The 14,073-nt window shown below is 43.3% G+C and overlaps 1 protein-coding gene across 4 annotated transcripts in view; it reads left to right on the top strand.

Annotated features, from left to right (window-relative positions):
• Window positions 1–449: 449 nt before the first annotated feature.
• Window positions 450–14,073, top strand: part of RFFL (ring finger and FYVE like domain containing E3 ubiquitin protein ligase) — a 64,999-nt gene continuing 51,375 nt past the window's right edge. For 2 of the 4 annotated variants that reach the window (XM_070482792.1, XM_044744599.2), the window contains exon 1: window positions 463–635. The gene's annotated coding sequence lies outside the window, so the exon portion shown is untranslated. Of the gene's footprint in view, window positions 664–14,073 lie in introns of all 4 variants that reach the window. The other 2 variants (XM_044744598.2, XM_070482791.1) reach the window with 2 other exon arrangements.

Raw genomic sequence — 14,073 nt, 5'->3', positions numbered from 1 at the left:
CCGGGGTTTCCTCCATCGTAATTTGGGGAAACATCACGTGCTTATAGCATTGTTGCCAGGAACAATGCCATACGAAACTCAGGCAACTTTCAAACTTTTATTATGAAACGAGTTCAGAGACGTTAACGGACTCGCTCAAGGTCACCCAGCTGGACTATGACCCAGCCGAAACTGGGACGTGGACCCTTCAGCTCCTCGCGCAGTCCGGTGACCAAGGCGACGAGGAGCAGCTGGCTCGCTTACACAGGGGAACCGACGCCCAGCCGGAACGCAGGCTGCGTCGGCCCGCTCCCAGCGGCCTAGGCTCCGCCAGGGGGCGCGCGCGGGGCCGCGCTCTAGCCGCGCGCGCCTGGCTCCTCTCTATGGTGGCTCGGGCGCGGCGGGCGCGGCGGGCGCGGCGGCGCGCTCTCGCGAGGGGGCGGGGCCGCGCGGGGGGGCGGGGCCGCGCGGGGGGGCGGGAGCGGCCGGGCCGGGCGGCTGGGGATGGGTGGGGGGGGCCGACTTCCTGGGGCCGCCCGTGAGGATGTCGCGGCTGCCCCCCGGTGCCCCTCAGCCCTCGAGACGCCGCCGCGGCCGAGTCAGGAGACCCCCCGCCTGAGGCGTCCGCGCTGCAGATCCGGCCCCTCCTCTCCCAGGTGCGGGCCGGGCAGGCGGCCGCGGCAGGTGAGCGCCCTGCCCGGGGCGGGGGCCTGGCGGAGGCCGGGGTGGGGGACGCTGCTCGGCCTCGGGTCTCGCCGTGGGCTGGGGGCGCCGCCTCGGTGCGGGCGCGGCCTGGGGCTCCCCTTGCGTAGGCGGGATGGAAGTCGCCGCATTCAGGCTAGCCCGCACCTGTCCCATGAAAAGTCCTCTCAGTGCATTTCACCTGTGGGGACAGTAACAGGAGGCGCGTGTCCTCAACGGTCTCCTGTCGCCCTACAGACCGGCAAGTTCAGTTGGCTTGTGGGGGCAAGATGCCGCTTACGGCGGAGGAAACTGAGTCAGGTCGGCGGCGGCCTGCGTGCCCCTTTAGAGGCGCTAGCCTGGCCCTGCTTCCTAGTGGAGGAGCCCTGCGGGCTTCTCGGAGGAGGAAGGCGGCTGGAGTTCGGAGGCTTGACGGAGAAGTTTGGGAATGTGGTTTCCCCCCAGGGTCCACCGTTCCCTCTTTTGGGAGTTGTCCTCTGTTTGTTGGCGGTGATGTGTGTGAGGTCGCCGAGGGCTAAGACGGAGGGGGAGGTGCGGCCTCTCTCCGGCCGGCTGCCCGGGAGACGTTTGCCGAGGCGTGGGGACGGATGGCTGGACCAGGGCGGCCGGCGCGATGCAGGCGTCTGTGCTCAGGGCTTGAGTTCAGGCTGGGAGATAGAAACAGCAGCGTATTTCCTCCTTTCGGTTGGTCTGTCATTTGTTCTAAGGGGAGAAAACGGCTTGTGTAATCAAGGAAGAGTGCCCCATGCTCCTCCCAGCCTACCCTAGGGAAGAATTATTGTTAGCTTGGAAATAGGGTTTTACCCACAGCTGTCACTTTGCACCCTGGCTAAAGGCCAGAGTGACGTGATGAACAAACGTCTCCAGGTGCATGGCCTTCTTAGAAAGCAGTAAGTCCCTTTTACAGGTGGTTTGGAGGCCAGAGAAGACTTTCCTGTCACTCTCGTTGGTACAGCTGTTTGGAGCGTTGTGGTTTTCCCGGTGACCGTTCAAGTTACTGAAGTGTGGCCAAGGCTGTGCATTTATTGAACCGTTTTCTAAGGAATGGGAGTGGGCAGGGGACGTGGTGCTGGGCCGAGTCTGTATACCCGGTTCTAGGGTTGGGAGCTGGCAGTGACATTTCCTTTCTCTTCAGGGGATTTCAGGTCTGACAGCTTCTTTATCCTTTGTTCCTGACTGCATTCTCTTTCACATTCAAGGAAATAGATGATTGCAAGCCTTTCTCAAACTTCATGGCATATTTCCTAATAATTCTGGACCTCAGAGTACAACCTGTAAATTACAGTTTATTCAGAGGTGTTATTAAGTGTGAAAATTATATATAACTATTGCAGATTTGTGGCAGGGCTAACTAATAACTTGATTGTGCTTGAAGAAAATTTCCATGTAATCTAAGACACACACACGCACACACACACTTGAATGTCTATGTCTGATTACAAAGATCAGCCCACTAAAAACTTTCATATTGAACAGGTATCCTGGCTGTTTACATTCAGGGATCAAGGATTGTAAACCTCTAAATTGACTTAATTTAACCAATTGCTAAAATAATACACACAAAGAGAGAGCTGTTCTCAGAAAGGTTAGAAGTTAATTTGTTTTCAAACTTTCTCATGGCCAAGCCAGTTGACATAATTCTGCTTAGCACCATCTGATAGGAATGCCTCTTTAAGGGCTCTTAAAATAGCAGTGGAAAAGGCGTTTTCAGTTAACCAGCATTTAAACAGACAAGACAAACAGCACCAATAACAAAAAAGGGCCCCATTTCTTCCCTCTTTACGTGTTCATTGTGATGTTTAAAACAGCCACACCCATCTGTAAGTGTTGTGCCTACGACTGTGTGAAAACACCTACATAAACCTAAGGAGTCTTAGGGGGATTAATTCCACTTTCATTTTTTATTCTTATAATAGAACCTTTAATACTGCTATTGTTTTAATGGTAGATTAGAGACTTTTTTAGCAAACTTGTACTGGCTGTAGTGTTTGTTTTAGGAGGAAAGATTTCGCCTCTGCACCTTGGAATCCCATAACCCATGCAGTACAGAGCTAAGTTATAATTTAGAGTTTAATGAGAATATATGGTTTAGATTCCTATTGGTGAAGTCTCAAGGGATGAAGTGCCCCCTCATTATTATTATTGTTTGGTAATGGTTACTGGTTATTGGTAGTGGTTACTCGTGTTTAGGTAAGAAAGATTTTCACAGTTGTAAGCACGATCTTTTTATATCCAAACACATAAACTCCCACTCGTTCGATAGGGAAATTGTGTGGTCACTTTCTTATTTTGTGACCTTATATTATTCACAGTTTTAAAATCCTAAAACCACTTGTGCTCTTAATATCTTAATATCTCCATAATATCTTACATGAAAGGCATCCCGGAGAGGTAGGAATCGTTGGCTTCATGTGTTGAAAGACAGCTCTCCCAGTTTCCGGGATTTATCAGTTGCTGTTGTTAGGACAGTGGTTTTATCTGATCCCATAATGCCATTCTTAGTTAAACCCATTCTCCTCCTTTCTCTTCATTAAGACGGCCGTGAAGTTTCTTTGCTTTCTCTTGATCAGGTTGAATATTCCACATTTTTTATGCATTTGGGCCTATTAATGTTCTGAATTGAAGCTGAGCAGTTGTTTAAGAGAATCCTTCTGCGTGTTTTTAAACATTTTCCTTTTTCAAAGCAAGCGTAAAATCTGCATTTCCTCTGGGGTAAAACCAGCTCTTCGAATCTGATAGAAAAACAGAAGCTGGTTTTTCTGGCTGTCAAACAAGATGAAATCTTCCTAACCTTTCCTTACTTTCTGGTTTTGCCAGTACAGTGACTAGTGACTAGTCATGAATGAGGAACCAGGAGGCATTGGGAGATCCTGAAGTCTCCTGAATCATCAAAAGAAGGTCACTTTGGATTTAGTGCAGCTTTAGCCTTTTTAGCGTTTTATTGCAAAGAGTTTCCAAAAGCCAACCACGCCTTGAACGATTCAGTACCCAGCACTTGGCGACTGAGTCACTGAGGGGTTCTTTAAAAACAGATTTCCCATCCCCACCTCCTGGAGATTGAGTGGGTAAGTGATGACTGAGAATCTACATTTTAAAAACCACTCTGGCATCTATTTCCAGAGTTCCCCAAGTGATTCTGATATTCAGCCAGGTTTGGGAACCACTGATGTGTTGCTTTGAAATTCTTTATAAATTGCCGGTCCCTTTAAAAGCATCATTATGTTATCCAGGATGTTTGATTTGCTAGAATAGCCTATTTCCGAGTCATGACAGATAACAAAGAGCTTTTATAACTTTTATGTAAATTACTTTACAGAGAGGCCCCCTCTGCTGTATTATCTATCAGGAGTCATGAGGGAGGGTTGATAAAAGTAGCATCCTTTATTTCCTGAGTGGACAAATGAATGATAATGTGGAAACAACTGGAGGTCTGAATAGGTCGTCGAATCTAGTTATGATCAGTGTTGGATAGGAGACAAGCCTGGGAACTCTAGGTAGGCTGCTTTAAAAATAAAGCTAACTTGCCAGATGTTTCATTTCTACATAGCTGAAGCGCTAATTGAAAATAATGGATGCTTGATAGTCAATAAAATTTAGCAGAGGTCCTTTGCGGAGTTCATGGAAGGAACAAAAATTGCTGAAATACAGAACCATCAGAGGTAAAACAGAATCGGGCACTAAATATGTTAGTTGGGGAATTAAACTTGGGAAAACCCTAACAATTTAGGAACTAGACAAACCTGGTTTTGAATCCCAGCTCCTCCATCTACTTTGGACATGTTACTTAACCTCTGTGAGCTTCATTTCTTCATTTGCAAGATGAAAATAGTACCTGGTAGGATGGTTATATGGGTTAAAAGAGAGAAAATGTGTTCTTTGTACATTGTAGGCAACTCAATGAATGTTCTTTTCTCCTCTTTCTCATAGGATTTTTATTCTGTAGGCTCAAGATGTCTTTCTAAATCCAGCCTTTTCTATATCTCTTTCTAGGAATATCTACTCAGTCAGCTCTTTTAGAAAATGTATGAAAGAATGAAGATTAAAGTTAAGAACTAGAGAATATGGGTAAGAAGAATGAGTCATAGGACACTTAAAATTTTTGTTTTTAGAATGAGTGGAGTGTAGGCATATATCCAGAATTCCTGTCTGCAGGAATAAATTAATAGATTCTGCCTCATGTATCTGGGTGGTAGCCCGCGAGCTCAGATCAGGCTAGGAAGCTTTGAAGGTGGCCTGGTTAAGGAGCACCTGACATCCATTTCTTGCCTCATCTTCCTTTCTCCCTTTTGGTCTTTTTTGTTTCTCTTTCCCTCTCTCCTCCCTTTCCCTATTTCAAACCGCCTTTCCTTTCGACTTGCCAATCATGCCACAATAATCCCAGGCCAGGCCCCTGGAACTCAAGGCTAAAAGAGGTTGCTAGTTGCTAACACCTGTCTCCTAGCTAAATGAATAGGCTCTTTTGTGGGCAGGATGTTAAAAAAGCTATTAGTACAATACTGGCTTAAAGGACCTATTAATGATACAGCATATGTAAATCACAGAGTGATTTAAGGCCATTTTAGAGATTTGTTTCTACATATTTATTTTTTAAATTGAATCACGATGTTTGAATTTTTACATCTAAACCCTGAATCTGTTTATTGCCCAAACAGACTAATTTCTGTCGTATTGATTGGGAATCATTTGTATTCTAAGGAAGTTTCTCCCCTTAAGGGCTTTTGTATTGTTCGGCAAATGTCTAACTAGTGGGTAATACAATTAAAGTTTTGTTCACTGCACTGCTGACATAATTAGTTTAATTTCTGCTCCTTATATGTTTCTGTTGGCAGCTGGGAAATTAAAATACTAGACGTTGCATAAAACTGCTTTTTTGAGGGGTGATTTTGCTGTCAGTTGGATGGACGTAGGCCCCAGGGTACATTTTTTAAGATGTCTTCAACTTTACTGTAATAGTCTCTCTCTCTCTCTCTCATTAATGTATTAAGACACATAATTGGCTGTTTAAGCATTCAGAAGAGACAATGTTTGGCCTTTACCCCGTGATTATATTTTTTCCTATGTCTCTTTTGAGGAAGTGTATGTAATTTCTGGAAACCGATAAGTATATTAGAGTTACACGAGCATGTGAACTTTTGCAAAGACTAGAGGATGGGGTGGCTTTCTCTGATAAGCTGTATTATTTAATTCCCTCCCCAATCGCTGCTCTGTTCTTTTCAGATCATCGCGCCTGCAGACCTGATGTGGAAGTGGAAAGGCTCTGATGCCTGGCAAATCCTCTTCTCAATTTTTCTATGATACGTTTCACAGAAACGGCTCTAGTTTTCAGGAACAGAAGTCGCTCTTGAGAAGACTGTACATTTAATTACCCTAATCCACACTTCATTTCCTACAGGATTCTGGGAGAGATTCTCACCAGGCTGCTGCTTTCGTGGAGTTCTGACCTACACAGGTTTTTGTTTCTGTTAAGGCTGCTAATCCTTTTTTTTTCTAAAATGGAAAGTGACCTTGGTCTGGTAATTTCTCCATTGTCCTCTCCTATAAAAAGATACAGCAAAACCTTCTTGCTCTCTCAGCAGCCTTTTTTAGAGGCTACCACCTGTGTGCTGAATTTGAACTTTTAAACAATTTTGTTGAGCTAGTGTTATTTGACTTTTTAAGTTGCCCCTCTCCAGTGCTACAGGTTGAGCCGACATCTCCTAGTTTAACGTTTACATGGCTTTTCTAGAATTTCATACACAGATATGGTTTCATTATCTCTGGGCTGTGTAGTGGTCAGGTCTCCCTGGGACAGCCTTTTGTTTGCACCAGGTCAGTTCTCAGAGTAGAGGAAGCCCACCGCCATTTGAACTCCTTGGAGCCAGGCTGATTTGCTGCAATGTTTTAACTGTCTTCATCCTCTTTAAAGAAATGCTGCCTAGTCATCCTGAAATTTACAGGAAGTTAGGCCAACTGGAGGCTCTGCTGGCCTCTGAGTTGTTGAATGTAATTCCTTAGTAATCAACGCCATTGTTTATTTGCAACTGCTGGATTATGTTAAAAGACTTAAAAAAAAGGGCTTTTCTTAAGTAAATGGAGTGTTGTCCTCTCCTACCCCGTCCTCTTCTTGTTGTACTCTTTGTGTTTTGGAAAATCTTTCTAGTCTTAGTCCTGATCACACATCTACATTCTTAGAGGCACATGAATCAATATATTTTATGCTAATATATATAGGAAAGCGTGTTGTCCCTCTAGCAATTTCTCTGAATCTTCTGTGTTTTTTTCACTTTCATAATGATTAAGATGTCTGCTTGAGGAATAACCAAGCCTCGTCTGTCGACGTCTAACCTTTGCTTAGGTCTTGAGTCAGTGGGTCCACAGCCAATTAATTATGACCATGTTAAATTATTATTTTGCATGGTGTGAAAGAAGTTTACCAGATCATAAACCTTTATTTGAAAATGCTGGACAAAAGGAACGATCTAATTTGGGGAAAGAGGGTGGAATGTTTTCTAGGGCTTTAGCAGGAGTGGGTCAGCTGAAGTTCAGCTGGTTTGAGGAATCCTTAGTCAAGGGTGGTTCTTGGAAGAGGGAGGAATTGTTTTTGCAGATTAGCCATTGTTTGGGCCATTCGGGTTTTATGGGGGTGAAGAGGAACAGTTAGAGGCTAAAATTTTGTGCAAGGGATGTGGGGTGGGAGGGAAGAACTGCTGCGGCTGGGATTTGGCCAGTCCACAGTGGAAAATTCTTAGTTCTTCAGATTCTCTCACATTTGTCTGCCTCTGTTTCTACCTTTTGGGCGTGGCTAGACTCAGCTGCCATTCTTGGTCATTTTATCATATACCTATGAGGAGTTAATGATTCTGAGTCAGAGTTGAAGTTTACCTTAGCCAGTGTTTGCTACAGAGCAGGTGGGGATGGAGGGGTGCCAGAATATTCCCAGAGAGCTTGACAAAGGGCACTCTACGTTCCCTACTACCCTCATCATATGGTTGGACCCAGCACTCCAGGTAACTCTGAATCATCACCCCCACACCCATTGATCTGGCTGTGTTTCCCAACTCTCTGACTGTTGACACGGTTGCAGACCAGCAGCTTGTTGAACAGCGACAGGGAACCAACTGATTAATGGGGGCCATAAAAATGATAGAAAGTCTGCAGCTTCACCTCCAGATGATCTTCATTGGATTCCTAAATTTTATTTATTTCATATAATTTTTTATATAGCACATCAACATGTCTCTTGTACTACCAAAACTGATATTAAAAATGAAAATATATTGACAATTTTATCTAATTCGGTTTTTATTTGAGATACAGGCTGTCCACACCTGCACTGTTATTTGTGGAAATGCTCACAAATAGCATCCTGAAATCTTTCCCCTTGTCTCATCTTTTTAGAAGCAACACATACGTAAAAATAAGCCACTAGTTTTGTTTGGGAGGGATTGATACAAAATTTCTTGTCAAGAAAGTAGCTTTTGATGCCATAGCATGTAAATGTTTACATACATGTTAATATACGGTTGAGGGGCCGGCCTGGTGGTGTAGCGGTTAAGCGCACACGTTCTGCTTTGGCGGCCCAGGGTTCACTGGTTTGGGTCCTGGGTGTGGACATGGCACCGCTTGGCAAACCATGATGTGGTATGCATCCCGCGTATAAAGTGGAGGAACATGGGCATGGATGTTAGCTCGGTGCCAGTCGTCCTCAGCAAAAAAGGGAGGATTGGCAGCAGATGTTAGCTCAGGGCTAATCTTCCTCAAAAAAAAAAAAATACGTTTGATCTTCCCAACCAAACATCATTTTTTAAAATGGGGAAAAGTTGAAATTTTTTGTTATATATTACAAATATAAAAACATACTAAAACATGCTTTCTGTAAGTTTTAATATACTGATTTTAAAAAGTTCTTTTTACCTAAAATAATTTCTTTGTCAGGGATTACACACAAATTGTGATCTTTTTATATTCCTAAAGGCATTAGTAAGAATATATATTACGACAATAGATGTCAGATTTTAGCGTGTGTCAGTGTCTCCTCGGTACTTGTAAAAATTGCAGAGTCCTGGTTCCTAGCCCAGACCTATAGAATCATTGTGTTTGGGAATGAAGCTGGGGATTCTGATGTAGCTTATCTGCAGACCACACTTGGAGAAAGTATTGCCGTGAGAAAGAACCACACATTTAAAAAATAATAATAAGGCTGAGAAATGCTGATGCTAGAGGGCTGCCTTTATTTTGCAGAGGAGGAAGGCAGGGCACAGAGAAGTAAAGGGACCCAGACTCACCCGGGGTCTCCAGCAAGTTTGTTGGCTCTTGCAGATCAGCAGTGAGGTCTTTTAACTCCTAATTCGGTGCTCTTTCCATTAGATCACACCATGGTCTACCTTATTACTGGTTTTTCTTTTCTTTTTCTTAAAGATTTTATTTTTCCTTTTTCTCCCCAAAGCCCCTCAGTACATAGTTGTATATTTTTAGTTGTGGGTCCTTCCAGTTGTGGCATTTGGGACGCCACCCCAGCATGGCCTGACAAGCAGTGCCATGTCCGTGCCCAGGATCCAAACTGGTGAAACCCCGGGCTGCTGAAGCTGAGCGCTCGAACTTAACCACTGGGCCACAGGGCCGGCCCCTGGTTTTTCTAATTACCTTCAAATCAGAAGCTATAGGATAGTGAGGGCAAGGGTGCTTTGATCCCAGCAGAACAATAGATGACTAAACTGGCACTCTGGTGTGAAAGGTTAGTGCTCTCCAACTCTCTGTAATGAAGGACCAGTTTTGTAAGGTTTCTTTCTTATCTGTTACCAACTAGTGTTTTTATAAAGTACAAGAAAAATAAATTACCAGAAAGAGTATGCACTTGGATGAACAGCAATGTATTACTTACTGTGATTTTTTGTGTTTATATTGACGTGGACCTCTATGGAGGGTGTGTGACTACACACTTAGAAACTTGATATCAGAGGTCATTGATCGTGTTTTTTCTTATGCTGCCTGTAACTCAAGCAGCCCGCTGAGAACTCCCATTCCTGCTTGGGAAAAGAGGTTCCATCAGTTGATGATTTGCTAGATCAGCACCACAATTTTAATACTTGGGGATTAGGTGAGGGATGCTTACCTTTAACGTATTTAAGAATAAATTGATAGGACTTACGTTTTGTGCCTGTAGCAGGAGAGATATTTACCTCTTTTGACTAAACGCTAGAAAGGAGTTTCTAACTTCTTGGCTTGTAACTTTACTCATAGTTAATTAAGATGTTTAAAGGTGGGAGACAAAATCAAATTTGGAAGTGCATGGTTTCTTTGAGGCACTTCTGTCTGTTTGCTTTTTAGACGCCTTTATAAGTATTCTAGGAACAAGGATTATTGGTTTGTGTGGTTGTAATGTCAGAATGAGTGTTGATTTGGAGCAGGGGAAAAAAATCTCTCCCTGCACGTTGTGTGTCCTGGTTTAATTGCTTAGTTGGATGAAATGTCAAACTTGATAGATTATTGGAGCGCTGTTATTTTGGTAGTTAAACAATAATGAAACTGTTTGGATGTTTGCGAGGAACACTGCTCCCTGTGTCTGGACTTTGCACTGGAGAAAGTTTCAATTGTTCAGAAGCAATACTAGTTAAAAAATGCAGCTTCTGTGGCTCCCAGCACAGCTGTCTAAATTACTAGCTATGTTAGGGCCTTTGGACAAGCATTGTCTGAAAACTTTTGAAAACAATTTATGTTTCTAAATCCAAAATGTCTATGGTTGTTCCCTGAATAGTTGGGAAACCTAGCAATGGAGAAAGGTATGGCATGTGTCTAGGTTATTCAGGTCAAGCCTTTTTTCTTTAAGCATCTCTGGAATACACTCTGTCTTCCTAACTGGAACCGGGTGGCAGTGTGGGCTGTTATGAGACTGTCTTCTCCCTGGGCCTTTCTTTCCTAGTTAGTGACTATTCAGTAGGACAGCAACTTGTCAGGCTGTGTGCCAGCCTGCAGGGGACTTTTGTAATTATGACCTTGATTAGGAAAGAAGGATGGGGCACATGAGTGAGGGTACAGATGTTTTTGAAAATCTCTCTGCCTGCTCTGGGAAGGCTTGAATTTTCACTCTGAACATTTCATTTGGTGAAGTATGTTATAAAACTGTCTTTACAAAACCGGCCCCTTTCCTATTGAAATCACATGTTGCCCACGAGAGCTCGGGAAGTGTTAGGCATGCTCAGCAGGGTTTATTTTATTCATTCCATTGTGTAAGATGACACTTTTTTCTGAATGAAATTGTGTGCATTCTTTGGTGGAAGTTGGGGGAAGGCTTATTCTTGTCTAAAAGTATGAGAGAATTTTGTGTAAGAGTGATCAAAAGACTGACATTGCTTTTGCTGCGGGATACTTCTCTTCGAGCCATATTTTACTTGTTTAAAAACTACTGGTAGTTATTGCGTGCTTACCGTGTGCCAGGGACAGTACTCTGAATTCATTTCATCCTCCCAACAATCCTAGGAGGTATGAGTACTATTATCTATGTTCCACAGATATGAAAAGGCTGCGCAGAGAAGTTAAATAGTGGGCCTAAGGCCACACAGGATTTGAAGCCAAGTAGGCGAACTGTGAAGGTGGAGCTCTCAATCGCCAGCCTACAGCTGCCTCACACTCTGTCAGCTCATCTCTCACGATGACTTTTCAGAGTAGGTCTTTAGAAATAGGTTCCATTTCATGTAACGTGGGCTTATAATTGTCCTTCTACACATGGGCCTCCTTGTGTGGAATGTGATTTATAAATGATATTAGCAATCCTCGGGACTCGTTTTACTAGTTTTAGTTCTATTAGTACTGAAGAATTGTTTTATAGTTTATTCCTGATTCTAAAATTATACTTTGTATAAACAGCTAAAGCATTGAGTTAGAGGAGAATTTGTTGGTGGTTTTCCGTTTTTCAATTTCTGGGGGGACTTCTTCCTGTTTGTCAGTGGGCCTTCCCAGTAAATTCACTTCCATGTAAGCTATGTGATGTAGGTGCCCCACGGGGCCTCAGGTTGTAAGCGATAGTGGAGTGGACGGTGCTAGACCACTTTCAGTAAGAAGCCCTGATCCGTTAGAAAGTAAACCTTTGTTATCTGGACTCGAGACGTGAGGTCCTGTGAGGACTGGCTTAGAGAATCGCAGGAAGCATCATTGTAATTGTTCCCACCAACCTCTCCCTCACATTTTGGGGACTGCTGTTGAGACTTTTGTAAGAGAAACTGTTTGTGGTAAGAAGCTTGTCACGTGTGAGGTGCCCTTCCTGGTAACCACATCTTTCACAATTTGTCTAATTGCTGCAGTTTTCTGACACTTTTGATTTCAGGCAAGATGCTTGGCTGAATGCTGAGCTGAAATTGCCTTGAGAGTTCTTTCTGCCTGAGTTCCTTCTGCAGCCTTCTGGCTCATTGCTTATGGCTCTGGGGGAGCTCGGATAAAAATACCTGGCAGGATAGAGCACAGGTAATGGCTGAAATGTATCTCAGTGGTTGGGCCAGCAACTGATCCATGCTTCAGGAGTCTTTGTTTTTTCTGGCATAGTAGGGACTGCAAAATAATATGAAATGTGCTTTGCTTTACAAACTTTTCACCTTTCTTGGTTCCGCATAGTGGTGGGACAGTTGAATGAATAATTGCACTTTCATCGTCACCCCGCTTCCTCCATCACCCCTAATCCTTGGCAGCCAGGAATCTGCTATCTCTATAATTTTGTCACTTCTGAAATGTTATGGAAATGGAATGATAGCAGTATGTGAGCTTCTGAGATTGGCATTTTTCATTTGGCACGATGCCCTTCATCCAAGTTGTTGTGTGTAACAGTGCTTCATTCCTTTTATTGCTAAGTAGTATTCCATGGTATGAATGTACCACAGTTTTTTTTAACCATTTACTTATTGAAGGGCATTTTGATTGTTTCTAGTTTTTGGCAAGTGTAGATGAAGCCGTTATGAACATTTGTGGACAGGTGTTTTGTGGACACGTTTTTTTGTTTTAAAGATTTTTAAAAATTTTTCCTTTTTCTCCCCAAGGCCCCCTGGTACATAAATGTATATTTTTAGTTGTGGGTCCTTCTAGTTGTGGCATGTGGGATGCCGCCTCAGCATGGCCTGATGAGTGGTGCCATGTCCGTGCTCAGGATCTGAACCAGCGAAACCCTGGGCCGCTGAAGCGGACTGCACGAGCTTAACCACTCGGCCACGGGGCTGGCCCTGGACACAAGTTTTAATTTCTCTGGGTTAAGTCTCCAGGAATACAGTTGCTGAGTATTAATGATAAGTATATGTTTAGCTTTTTAAAGAAACTGCCAAACTATTTTCAAGGGGGGCTGTACCATTTTATGGTCCCACCAGCAATGTATTCGATCCAGTTTCTCTGCATCCTTGCCAGTATTTGGTATTGTCACCATTTTTTATTTTGGCTTTTCTAATAGATAGCATATTTGTTTTTTAAGTTCATCAGATTACTTAGTAAAACTGATTTGACTGACAAAGAGCAAAGATTTTTGAGTTGTGTGTTGTTAGCCCTCTGTGTGGCTCTCCCTCTGTAGTGTTCAGTGGTCTGCTGACTTGCTTTCTAATCCCCCCGTGACGCTTTCCTTGAGAGGGGGTAGACTAACCAAGACTAACCTTGGTGGAAGCAAGGAGTGCGAGCACAAGACTAACTCTCTTCCTTTACCTGGCAACACCTAGCACAGCACTGTTTGTAGCACAGTGCTGCTGGTGGTGGTGAAGGAACCAACGATGCTATCCCAAGACTGTGAACGTTTGGTTAATTTTTTATAAATTTGCCTCAATGAATATAGCCTTAAATATGCTGAAAATTTGGCTCAGAATGGCCCTAACAACTTGTTCAAATTGTTCTTGTTTCAGTTTATTTATCAAGTGATCTTAGGTACTTTATTCTGGTAATAGTAATTAGTGTACACTGCTCATTCTAAAATAGCACAGAAGTGTCTGTATAAAGCAGAAGGTAAACCCCCATCCCTGCCGGAAGTAACTATTAAATGGTTCTAGACTTTTTAACTATATGTGTTTTGTTTCTTTCTCTATGTATGTATGTATTCTGTGTGTGTGTGTGTGTGTGTGTCTGTGTGTATTCCCCACCTGCTGTTCTGTAGTGCTTTTTTTTTCTTCCAGTGGGTAATGTATTATGGGCATTTTTCCTGTGATTTATTTTTTGAGCACTTAATGCCTGGGACAAAGCTTTGGGTTCCTTTCTCTAACCTTCTTGTGTTTTCTTATAAAAGGGATAAGAGAGATACCTTTGAAACACCTGAACTATATTTTCTTCCTTGTTACGTGGGTTTGGGTTGAAATAAGACTGTAGCTTTATTTGCAAGTAAATCAGTAGAATTCTGGATGTTAGGATCTATGTAGCCACCTAGTAATGCAAGTCGGATTTCTGATGTGATCTCTTGCA

Source organism: Equus asinus, chromosome 13, assembly GCF_041296235.1.
Source record: "Equus asinus isolate D_3611 breed Donkey chromosome 13, EquAss-T2T_v2, whole genome shotgun sequence".
NCBI classification, from domain to species: domain Eukaryota; kingdom Metazoa; phylum Chordata; class Mammalia; order Perissodactyla; family Equidae; genus Equus; species Equus asinus.
This window is presented reverse-complemented; position numbering and strand designations above follow the sequence as displayed.